We start from the raw sequence: 13,026 nt of genomic DNA, 5'->3' as shown, positions 1-13,026 counted from the left end.
CTGTAGCCAAAAATGTGATCATTTCCAGATCACTGCAAAACTAAATCTAAACTAAAACGTCTATTGTGTGCACTTAAGAAATGCAGGATATAAACATTTATTTGCAATTAAATCAAACTAGAAGTTCTTTCTCCAAATTAAACACAAAATGTCACTTTTAACAACTATTACATTGTCAAAATTATTCAACCTCTTCATGACAAGCAACTTTAGAGGCACATCCTTTTGTTGTTGTAACCTGCTGCCAATGTGATTTATAGCCAGACTCTGGCCAGAATTTTCCATTTCTTAACTCCCAGTCAGTGTTTGGTGGATTTGCTGGTAGGTTTGTCATGCTGCAGGATTTGACTTTCAGGGTCTCACATTTTCCTCAAGCTCCATCATATATGCGTCGTGGAATTCATGATCGATAATAAGACTATGATCTTGCCTGGCTTGATGCAGCAAAGCTTCCCTAAACCTCAAGACGTCCATTTCTGTGCTTCACAGTTTGTATGAGGTTATGTCCAAACAGGAGGCATTTATTTTATGTTAAACATGACATCTGTTTAATATAAAATAACCAAATAATTCAGTTTTAGTCATCTGTCTGACGACCAATATTGTGACAGTCCTGGCCTTTGTCTAAATTTTCTTTGGCAAACATCAGTCTGACCTTTGTGTTTTTCTTAGAGAGGAAAGGTTTCCTCATTACACACCTCACAGGTGACCCATGTCCTGTCTCGTTCTGATTGGACATGCACTTTCAAGTCAAAAATAGGAAGAGCCAGCCGGCCATTGATTTAGTACTAACCATTTATATCCTGTTATTGGATCAGTTTGTATGAATTCACCACAGTGTCAAAGCTGCTTTTATGTTTGGTGTTGGTGTTTCCTTTTAATATAGAGTGGAGTAAACTGCTGCTGTGAAATTATGCACCTTCAATATGTTGTTTCAGTGTCGCTTTACCAGAGAACATTCAATTCTGGGTCATTCTTAATGAAACTGAGGTGATTAAAAGATCCATCCATCCATCCATTTTCTGTGCACCCTTGTCCCTAATGGGGTCGGGAGGGTTGCTGGTGCCTATCTCCAGCTACGTTCCAGGCGGGAGGCGGGGTACACCCTGGACAGGTCGCCAGTCTGTCGCAGGGCAACACAAAGACATACAGGACAAACAACCATTCACACACACTCACACCTAGGGAGAATTTAGATAGACCAATTAACCTAACAGTCATGTTTTTGGACTGTGGGAGGAAGCCGGAGTACCCGGAGAGAACCCACGCATGCACAGGGAGAACATGCAAACTCCATGCAGAAAGACCCCGGCCGGGAATCGAACCCAGGACCTTCTTGCTGCAAGGCAACAGTGCTACCAACTGCGCCACTGTGCAGCCCTGATTAAAAGATGATGATATATAATCAAGCATGATTCTATTTTACCGTGCGCAATTTTAGCTTACAGATGAATTCAGAGGATGCTCTATTAAAATCATTTGAATGAAAAATAATATTTCAGGTTATTTTTCTCCTTCCCAAATGTTGCCGTGTCTTGTGAAGACAAAGTCTCAGACTCCTCTCTTTCTCCTGCTCCCACAATGGCTCTTTAAAGTAGCCGCTCCCTGCCTGCCCAAGCCATTATTGCTTCGAGAAATTTCCTACTCATCAAAACTATTTTCCCTCTTTGAAATCTTCACACTGCTGCACTGCAGCAGGCTGATGGGGTTCACCAACCTCTCTCTTTAGCTGAGAAACTTTTGATGTGAAAACTTGAATCAGACTTTCTAAAGAGGCCTTCATTGTCGTTCAACACATCCGCTGTCTACTAGTGGGTCGGCCCGCATTTCCTGCCAAAAAACAGCCCTGACTCATCGATGCGTGGACCCTGAAGGTGTGCTGTGGTTTTTCAGTATTAAAGTTTTGCCAGCAGCAACTCTGGTCTTCTCTGCAAATGCTTACTCAGCACTTTCTACTGATGCTCGACTGGACTGAGATCTGGGGAATTTGGAGGCCAAGTCAACACCTCAAATTTGTTGTTTTGCTTCTCAGACTAGTACTGAACTTTTTTTGGGGGGAGAAAAAAGATTTATTTATTTTTTTAGCAATAACCTTTTTTTTTTTAGCAAGTTGACTAACGATGACTAACATTCCCTGTTAGGCTAAGACCAACAGGGAATATCCCGTTAGCAAAAAAAGTGCACACTTTCTGCAACAATAATTAATTAGTTCTTACTTGTACAAGTGATATCAACATGGATGGCAAAACCCACAATTTCCCAGCAGCAGAACTTTGCCCAAAGAATTGTTAATTGTGCCTTCCTCTAAGTGCATCTTGGTGCAGGTTGTGAAAAACAAAAAACAAAAAAAAAACCCATTATCATTCAAAATACAAAATCAATCTCCATTATCAGTTCAGTTGAAACCACCTACTTGCCACCTTTCACCTGTTCTCCACTCAACTCGGCCTCCCCAAGGTACCATGAAACCATGGTTGTTTGACCAAGTTTCTATTAATCCTTCACAATATTGATTCAAACACCATCATACTCTCTGAGCTCCACTTAGATGACTGTCGTCTCATGCAGACAGTCTCCTGGGCTTTTCGCTGGCCAGACAGGCTTTGTTGATTGACCCTTCTTCTGTTCTGATAAATTACAGTAAATAACCTTTATTCCACTTTTCTGGTCTTGACTAGACTTGCTTCACGCATTTTTTTATGATTACTGCAGAACACTTAAAGCCGTCACTCTCCATCACGCTGCACTAACAGGAGCTCAGAGCTCACTAGAAGCTTTGGCTCCTTTCCCTTTGGACGTTTGTGTCATCGAGCTTTTAAATGTGGTTCATCACCTGCAGTCTTCAGTGTTTGAGTGGAGTTGAGGAGTCTTTTACAGCACAACACTCCCATTATGATAATAACTCTTGCTTTCATTACAATTATATATTGTTTAGTTCCTTTGATGTATGGAAATGAAGAATGGTGTCGTTTGAGGATCCGCAGTTTGTTAGATGTTTAGAGTGAGTCATGTTTGCCTAGAACAGGAGCCACGGGAGTGTTGTTCCTGGTATGGTATCATATGCATGGATGCTTGATGCCGGGTGAAATGACCTGCAGGAGCAAGAGGCTCTGCAGAGTGCTGGAAAATATGCGACGGCAGGCTCCATGACTTCACCCGAAGCTCGCAAAGTAAAGTTTACAAGAGAAGTCTTTACAGCAGAGACATCTAAGAATAGAATAGAAATATCTTCTATTGTCCCACAGTGGGGAAATTCATATGTACCAGCAGCAAAGTAAATGGATACATGCAGATTCAACTGAGGTAAAAATATAAAATCAGTACATTAAGAAGACTGTACAGGGCAACTTTACAAAATAATAATAATGTACAGGGATTAAAGATAGTAAATTCAGATCAAAATAAATGTGAGACTCTAGGGTAATTTAAAGAAATGTACAAGATGTGCCTACATGTAACCAAAGAAACAGCAACAGACAATTTACAAGAAGCTAAAAAGACAAATAATAATAATAAGCAAATAACAGCGGGGATTTAATTACTCTACTTGTAAGAGTTGACTATGTCAGAGTCGGAGTCAGGTCCCTGGTTGTTCCCTGGTGTCAGTGAACAACCAGAGAACACGTCACATCCAGACTCAGACGTGGGTCTGGATCTGCTTCAGTGGAAATCCACCGCCAGCTCCTTGGCTTCCCCCACGTTGATCAGGAAATGCTTCAGCTGACCCCAGTCCACAAAGTACTGAGTCCACTGTCTGTGTCTCTTCAACTACTAAATGCTTTGAGGTGACATGTCTCCACCCAAAATGATGCTTATATTTAACATAAGAACGTGTGCTAAAGTGTAGTTTTGTCTAAAAATGTTTAAACTCAGCATTTTTAGAACATTTCTCTGCTACTGAAGCATCATAGCACAAGAAGAGTCAAATTCTTAATATTCCTACAGTACTGAAAATTTCCATTGGTCAGAAAAGTACAAGTCTAAGTCCAAAAAACAAAACAAGTGTATTACATATTGTTATGCATCCCTATTTTGCACACAAAGGAAGCTTTCCTGTTGTGGTTCCTATTTTAAAAATGTTAACCAGACCAATATATAACCATAAATTATTATGTAAATACCTCTGACTAACAGCCTTAAATGTCACGTCCAATTCAGGCAGCCTTCATCAGGACTATCATCAAGTATAATGAGACCAACGCTATTGTTATGGAGATTAATGTTCCTTCTCCTCATCTTCTCAAGATGATTTAATAGGAGGATAGAAAACTGTACTTAACGGTACTTAACACAGCAGAATGAAGGAGAACAATTTTCTGGAACAAATTTCCAGAAATATGCAAAAATGCTGAAACACTGATTTCCACTAAACCAAGGCTTAAAACTTATTTATTTAGAGTGTCCTTCAATTAATACCAACTGGCACAACATAAATTACAGTCAGTCTTTCACTATTTTGCCACTGCAACGTAACATTTTGCTAGATTCTTGTTTTATTTTCTGATTGAATTTTGAAATGTGCTATACAAACAAAATTGCCAACAGCCAATAAAACAATAGAGTTTCCACTTATTATAAAAGTCAATTAACATTTAATATTTCACCCATGGTGCAAGTTGTTTCATCTGCAATGTTATTCAGATTTGAAGGCCATACTATCATCCAAAATGCAGTGTCATCAGCAGCTCTACATCTACATCTACAGATGATTTGAGCCAAAATAACTTGATTTGAAGGTCCATTAGAGCCTGGCTTTATTCTCAGAAAACACTTTTCCCTCTGCTCCCTCTGGCCCGGGAATTGAAGGCAGGATGAAAAGGTTTGACAGGATTATTCATCCTCATTTCTCCCTTCCTGGCTGACTAATGCCACTGTAGTGTTTCTCATTGAGGACCTAATTAGGCTTCAGTTTGTTACATTGGGAAAGGGGAAAGTTTGGCTCAGCAACATGCTTTTGTTGTTTTAATATAACAATCTCTTTGTTTTAATCTCATTATGGTGCAGAATTGATGTGTTTGTATAGTTGGAAATGGCTTCTGTATTTTTTCACAATGATTTGTAATGTCATATTGTTTTCTGAGCCATTAACTAATTAAATGTATTCCATGCTTTGGATTTTCCTTTTTAATCTTATGATTTATGTCTTCTATAAGCACACAAATAGAGCATTTCAACTAAAAGCTAACTTTTAGATTAAATTCAGCCATTATTGCTAAGATTTTAACAATATTCAATTTATTTCTCCTTATACTGACTTTGGATGTCTCCTGCCCAAATTAAAACGCCAAATCATATCAGAAAACAGATATTTGTTGGATTTTATGGTGACATATAAAAAGAATCTTCCTGCTTTGTTTTAACTTGGCATCATTGTTTGTCATGTTCTTGTTGTTTTTATAATATCTAATAAGCTGAAGACATTTCCTTAGTTCAATTGCTGTTAATTACCCCTTAGAAACATGCAGCTTATTTTGTGAGTTTATGGATAAAGTATAATTCTAATGTAATTTCTCAAAACCAGTGGTATAAGTCCCTTTATGAAGACAAAAATGTAATTACAAGTGGCTGATTGTTGCTGCGTAATTAACGGTAAATTGAGCATGTCAACATTTCCTCCCTCCACAGACTTTTCCTGCGCAGTGCTTCACATTGAATCCAGTCCCTCATTCTTACTCTAAAATCTTTTGTCAGATGATGTGATTATATAACTGAGGCCAATTTTTGGTTACTTATACAGTATGTAAAGATAAAGGTTTAAATCTCATTGAATTATTCACCTTCTTGTCATCATCAGTGAAACGTTGAATAAACTGGAAAGCACTATGGCATTTTTTGAGCTGCAAATATCAGCAACCATCAGAAAATGCACAAATAGGTTTGAGTCAGGGGTTATGAAAAACTAAAATTGATTTCATTCATCATACATGGTTAAATTTGTTTTACTTCTCTTCAGGCTGTATTTTTTTGTGACTCTCTATAGTCGAGCCCACTACTCCTTCTTTGGTTCATTCAGCTGCAAGTAGGAATGGTGACTAAATGTAAACTTTTCTGTTCTCTTTTTGAAAGAGTGGGAGTGCAGTAAGAGGTACAGCCGCAGGCAGTCTGTCCGTCTTTTACGTTTCGCACTAAATTCCATTAAATGTTTAAATTTCCTTCAAACACTCCTGCCATAATGGGGATTTTGAAAAATCTGACAAGCAGTACACGGAGATGGTTTCACTGCATTTGAACCTTTTTGCTGAGACGGATTTCAGACATAATTTTCCGGATGTCTCAGCGAGGGGCAGCAGACCTCTCAGAGAACAGAGAAAAGCATTAGAGGAGCTCCCTCCCTTTCGCTGGGAGGTTTCTATGGTAACCACATTTTCCCAACTTTTTTTTTTTTGCCTCAGATTGGTCATTGAGGTCGTTTAACTCCTACAATACTAAATGGTCTCTATACTAGCCAATTTAAATGCACTTCTTTGTTCACAGCCTTTGAACGTCTACAGTCAGACGCGTCTGTTTTTCATCACTTGCCAGTTTCCATCTCCTCTCATCACGCAGCGAGTCTGTCCATTTTCCTGTTTCTGTCAGATTTCCTGCCAGTTTCCATCTCCTCTCATCACGCAGCGAGTCTGTCCATTTTCCTGTTTCTGTCAGATTTCCTGCCATTTTTCATCTCCTACTCTGATTCTCTCAACCTCTTACTCTTCTGACTTCAACAGCACTTGAACAGGACGTTGAGTGGTCGGTTGTTTACCTTCGTTTACATGCGTCCTCCCTGCTGCAGCAGCAGGCTGTACAGAGGTGGTTCTGCAACATTATTGGCAAGTTTGTTTACAGATAACACTTTATACGACCCGGTGAATTTAAGAAATCAAAAACAACCAATACAGATTAAAAATATGATTAAAACACCTAGAAAATATGCCACTCGAATGAAAATATCAAATCAAATAATGTAATATAAACATTTATTCGTGATAAATATGTATGCCTAAAGTGTGGGAGGAATACATTTTTGTTGTCAAAACAAAATATTGTGATAAAAACAGTTTTTGTTTTACCCAAAAAACAGAAGAAATATGGAGCTGACTTTAAAATTATTTTTTCTGTGACAAGAAAATGACTTAAAAACTCTAAAGATTAATTTTACTGTTTTCTTTCCTATTACTTTCCACATAGTAATAAGTGACATGGAGAAATGATTTGATCACAATATGTAGAGCTTTTTTTTTTTTGGTAAATTATCTGTAAACAGTCAGACCCTCATAAATAGACATTTTGCTCCAAATAGCATTTTATCAAAGAGACAGCGTCAGACGACTTCTACGAAGTAAAACTAAAACTCTCAATCATGTTGTCAGTTTTTAAAGAGAACCATGGAAAGAGAAATCATAATTCTTATGGTAATAACTTCCCCCAATACACTTCCAATATGAAAGAAAAAACAACAAAAAAGAAGTATTTCTTGGTATATCTATTATTTTTATGGTCTAATATTTTTATTCACAAACTTTTTGCTTTCATCATTGTATATAGTAACCTTTTGAAATGCGTGGTGTGTTTGTACGTTTGCGCTGACATTTAAATAATCGTACAACTTGATAAGGACCAGATTATTGTCCCTTGAAATGACTTTGTTTACTTTCCTCTAGTATTAAGCAGCGTTTACACTTCAGAGACTCAGCTTTTGGATTTACACTGATAGGTGGACTTTGGGTAGCTGATTTTATTCCTAACACATATACTGTATTGGCTTCAGATATTTCAGCTTTTCTTTCTGTCTAATGTTAAAAATGCCATGTCTCGTTGTCGTTCCACTTCACAATTATACAATAATTTATGCTTGTCTGTCACATTAATTTATATTGAAATCCATCAATCCATCAATTCCATCAGTGTAATTGATGTGACTGACACACTCCTGCAGTTGTAGGACTGTATATTCACAATCTTCTAAGAGATAAGAGTAATATTAAATCTATCACTTATTCTATTTGGAAAAGAGGGACAATTTCGTTGAATTCTGTTCAATGACAATAAATGCTATCTATCTATCTATCTATCTATCTATCTATCTATCTATTTTTTTCAAGTCAAAACCATTTTCCATGGAAGCAGGGAGCCACAGAGTCATCCGTAGTTTTCCGTCCTGTTTTCCTGCTGTGACTTTCAAAGAGAAAACTGATGAGATTCTGCCGCTTTCCATCATCTGGGTAATTCCATCTGATCTTTGCCTCTTTAGGTGTTACGTAAACCTGTCCACACTCCTTGTTTTCTCATGCAGATAGAATTCTTTAACTGCTGGTTGAGGTAATGATAGGGTTTTGACATTTTATGCAAGCCTTTGTCTGCCTCTGTACATGTGCATGCAAATATCAGAGTGTTTATGAGCAGCCAGGCCTGCTCGGCTCCGGACTCTCTTCCGTCTCATTTCACACCTGCCTGACACCCAGTGCTTCCACCTTCACTTTGAATCAGTGCAGGTCTGCAGTGACCCTTAAGAAAATCATGCAGTAACACTACAAAAGATAGGGATTGTGAAATGATAAAAAAAACAATAGGTAATTAAAATAATGAAACCGCTGAGAGAGCATGTTTTGATTTTGTTTCTGCACCACGTCTTGTGCTGTTATAGTACATATATATAGTATATATATATATATATAGTACATATACTGTATATATATATATATATATATATATATATATATATATATATATATATATATATATGACAGCGATTAACTATTATCTATTATCTATAGTATGAAGTTGATGATCTGTGAAAATATCGAGCTCCTCTGTCTTCTCCATGTGGTTCTACTGGCATCTGCAGAAATGCACCGCTCCCCGCTCACAGTCAAAAACATCCAATCAGGGCCAGGAGGAGGGTCTTAATGTAGTCAATCATACTTGTGTATAAATATTCAAACAAATGTTTTCCGTGTTCTCGGTTTCTGGGATTTTGACAGACTATATGAGGCACAAAAGAGTTTTAATCATCTGGATTGTTGCCATGATGCTGCCCTGCCTTATGCGTTGAGTCTCAGCCACAGGGATAGCAAAATTTAGAGAAGTCTTTTAGATTTGTTTGTTTTTAACTTAAATAACTTTTTTTTGTTTCCACGACATCTGGAAAACATACTGTTTTCATTTAATCTCACTTGGAATGAATGTAAATTTGTTTCGCAGCAAGATAGTTTTTTATAGAAAGTGATACCAAGTTTGAACAGCATTATCCTGCTGTTCATTGAAGGATAATGAATAGCAGTTCATTATCCCGAAGAATAGATTTGTGACCTCTTGTTTCTCCAAGGTCTGTTCTTTGTAACATTTTATTATGTTTATGAAAATATTTTTTCACATAAAATTTGAATGTGACAAGCTTTCAGCCAAATAAAGCGGTTAACAGACAGAGTTTTGCATCAACGATGGTTGTTGTATTAGTTCTGCATACGCCAAAATAAAAAGGTGTAAAATCTTCAGAGTGACAAGATAACAACCATACTGACTGGCTTACGAGAAATGCTGGATAAGGAATAGGAATCCCTCCCACATCAGTGTGTGACCTGTTAAAAAAAAAAAAAAAACAGGTCTTAAAATGACTTGATTTTGAAAAAAATAAAACCAGCATATTTTTTTTCTCCATTGTTTTTTGGAATAACACATAGCTGTCGTTTTTCTTACTGCAAATGAAAATAATAATAAAAAGCAACTAAATCTAAATATACATATATATATATATATATATATATACAGTATATATTTGTTATACGCTGTGTCATAGATTTTGATCAACTAGGCATGGGCTCCACAAAGACAATTTACCCACTGCTTCAACTTACAGCATTCATACTGCATTTCCACAGGAAGTGGAGTTTCTCTAGTTTCTCTTTGAATTTTCTTTGTTTGGGTCAAGGCTGAAGTTCTGCCACGCAGAACAACCCAAGTAGAATGACTCAGTTCCTTCAAAGGAAGAGCTGCTTCGAGAAGAAAAGCGTAAACATCAGTCATTGCGGTATGGAGGCTGTCTCTGCCTCCCCCCTGCTTTGTTTGTTCCCTTCATTCAGTCATCATTAATGACATCATTGCTCTTCAAACACATACAAGGATTTAAATATATTAAAGTACTTCTGCTTTGGTTCTGAAGGCTGTGAAGATTTGTGGAGATTCACCAGCAGACTAAATGTCTGTAGCAGGAGCAGCGTTTTTCATTTGGCAGTCACTGCCTCCGTCTTGTCTTATCTGAGCCATTTGCCCCCACCAGACGCAAATCAGGGAACTAATCAAGTCCTAGACCCACAGAAATCACTGTTGCATAACTAATTGTCAGCTGAAGCTCTGACAACAAACGGAACCGCTGGCTGTTATCGCCGAACACTGCCGAGGAAAAGCTTAAAAAACAAACATGGTGGGAAATAGCGTCCTCTGAGATCTCCATTTAGCAGCTAAAGAGAGCGAAGAGCAGCCAGTCACAGCTATCATGCCAGAGGAGCTTCCTCTGCAAATATTTCACAGTTTTCTCAAGGAGTGATATATTAAATCAAAGTAAAGAGATGGAAAACACTCACTGGTTTTGACAAGCGTTACTGGAATTCTAAAAACACCTGCAGTGAATATCCTTTAAAGGAATAACATCTGACAGTATCCTTCATTTATTCCTTTAACTGTACTTATAGAAAGAAATTATTCAATATATTTTTCAAAAAAAGCTAAAACTTAAATGTCAGAGAGTCACTGTATCATATCCCAGTGGTTTCTGTTACTCGGCTTCTTCAGAGGCAAAGAAGTTAATAAATGCAATTAAACCGGACGACACAAACAACAGCAGTCCAGTATCTACTAAATAATTAGTGTAGAGCTCAGGAATCATTAAATAACCAACTTGCAAAAGCCTTACAGCGTGATATTTCTGGTTGTTCAGTTAAACATCGATGTTGTCTCTGAGCCAATCAGAATCAAAACAGTCCTGCTGATTGAAAGCTCAATCGTTTCCCCACACAATCATGAGACTCACTAACAAAATAACCCAAAAGAATAGACATATCTTTTTAATTAAAAAATAATACATAACTGTAAATTAAAAATATGCAGTTCTGCCACAGCAAGCAGCAGCAACTGGTTGTTGATGGCTGAGCAACATGTCAAATCAGGAATAATGTTGTTGCACTAATAAGGGCAACGCTGTGAAAGCATAAACCAGAGTTGTAGTGAAAGCTGCTTGTTAATATATCTGAACTATTCCTTCAGCTTTAAATCAAACAGATAATTAGACCAGTGGAAGTGAAGCTTTGCACTTCACCTCCAGGTGTTTTACTTATATTAATTCACATAAAAACCTTCTATAGTTTTGGCATAGAGTTGTCAAACCATGGATGTCATGACTGGGTATCCGAGCAGTTAGCTTGTTATAACAAGGAGTCTGTGTACTAAATTGTAAAATATCCATTTGCAAATGGATATTATGGGAAACATAAAAGATAAATGTGACTGTAAAAGTAAATGTTAACAGCAGAAGAAATCGTCTTTGTTTAATGTTTTTGTTTAAATAAAGTGAAAGAATTGTATTCTGCCATGAAGCAGGTTTTTAGTCTTTTTTTGAGTGATTCTATGGAGTAAAGCAAGAACAAGTTTTCTTTATAAGTACAATCTTAATTCAGATAAAGTGCTGCAGGGGAAAATGCTCATACATGAAATGTAATTTGTACAATGCAGAATTTTAAGATTTTTGTTTTTGGGCTTTTAACATTTTATCAGTTTTTCAGCCGTTCTGGCTGCTGATGGGCAGAGAGGTAGTGAAGGGCCAAACGGACGACTCTCCCCTGGAACATTTTAGTTGAATGTCAAGCTGAGTTTAACAAAGCATTTTCTCACTTTGTCATCTCCATCCTGTCCTGCAGGGGGGCAGGTAGGATGCCCTGATGCATAGACAATTGAAGAAATGTGAGATACTCCGTGGTCAGATCATCTTTCCATTTAGCTCCATGTCTGTTTCACATATCCATGCACACTCATCCCCAAGACCAACTTGGAGTGAAAGAATTACCTTAACATGCATGTCTGTTGAGGAAACATGAAAACAAACCTCGCAGAAAGCTTTGCTGATTGTGGTGACGTTGTTCATTTCTAGAACATCAATGTGTAGCTCCAACTTAGCACCTACATAGTAATTGTTATTCACAGTTTTCTACGTGACTGTGGTAAATGATCAGAGTACTGTGGTCGCTGACCTCCAAATGCAACCAACCAGCCGTTTCTGCAGGGAGAGCCTACTGACGCCAAATGGAATAACAAAAGCCGTGTTAACGTCTTCAGAGCTGAAGACAGCAGCAGGAGTACTGGGCTGAAAACTGTGGACACTTCAAGGCAATGCAACATGACAGCTAACAGATGCTCAGCTCTCCAATGGGCTTTAGTTCTGACAGACGCACAAGTGACTACAGCACTGTCAGTAAACACATTCTTTTGTTTCTTCTCTCTTTCATACACAAAGGTTTCTGAAATAAAAGAGGCAGCATAAGAGTAGACAATGCAACATGTGTTCCCTTATTTTATTGCTTCTTATTCTAGGAAATAAAGCTCACGTAGAGTGATGCAACTCATTTTGACAACCTGAAAAAGTCTGACGTTGACATAAAACTTATTCGCTCACAATAATAAAAACATAAATAATACAATAGTTTCTTTGAGCTAATAATTCAATCTACTGAGGAATATGCTCATGTTAGGAATGAAACAACTGTACGAATCTAATCTGTCTATCTTGTTTCTTCACTAAAAATTGAATGCCGATCTTCATTACGCAACAACCTAGCAACATGCAGACTTAAAAGTGCCAGCGTCTCCTGCCATGAGGGACATGGTTCAGAGAGGCAGCGTAATCCTTCCCAAGGTTTTCATTGGGTTGATGACTGATGCGGGTAATGATGAGTAATTTTTTCTAAGGGGAGAGGAGAAAAATAAAATTAAAAAACACGACTTCAGCTGTCTGTTTTTGTCTTTTAATGTAGGACCCATTTCTCATTGTTTCACATTCCC

This window comes from Xiphophorus couchianus, chromosome 3 (genome assembly GCF_001444195.1).
Source record: "Xiphophorus couchianus chromosome 3, X_couchianus-1.0, whole genome shotgun sequence".
NCBI lineage: Eukaryota > Metazoa > Chordata > Actinopteri > Cyprinodontiformes > Poeciliidae > Xiphophorus > Xiphophorus couchianus.
This window is presented reverse-complemented; position numbering follows the sequence as displayed.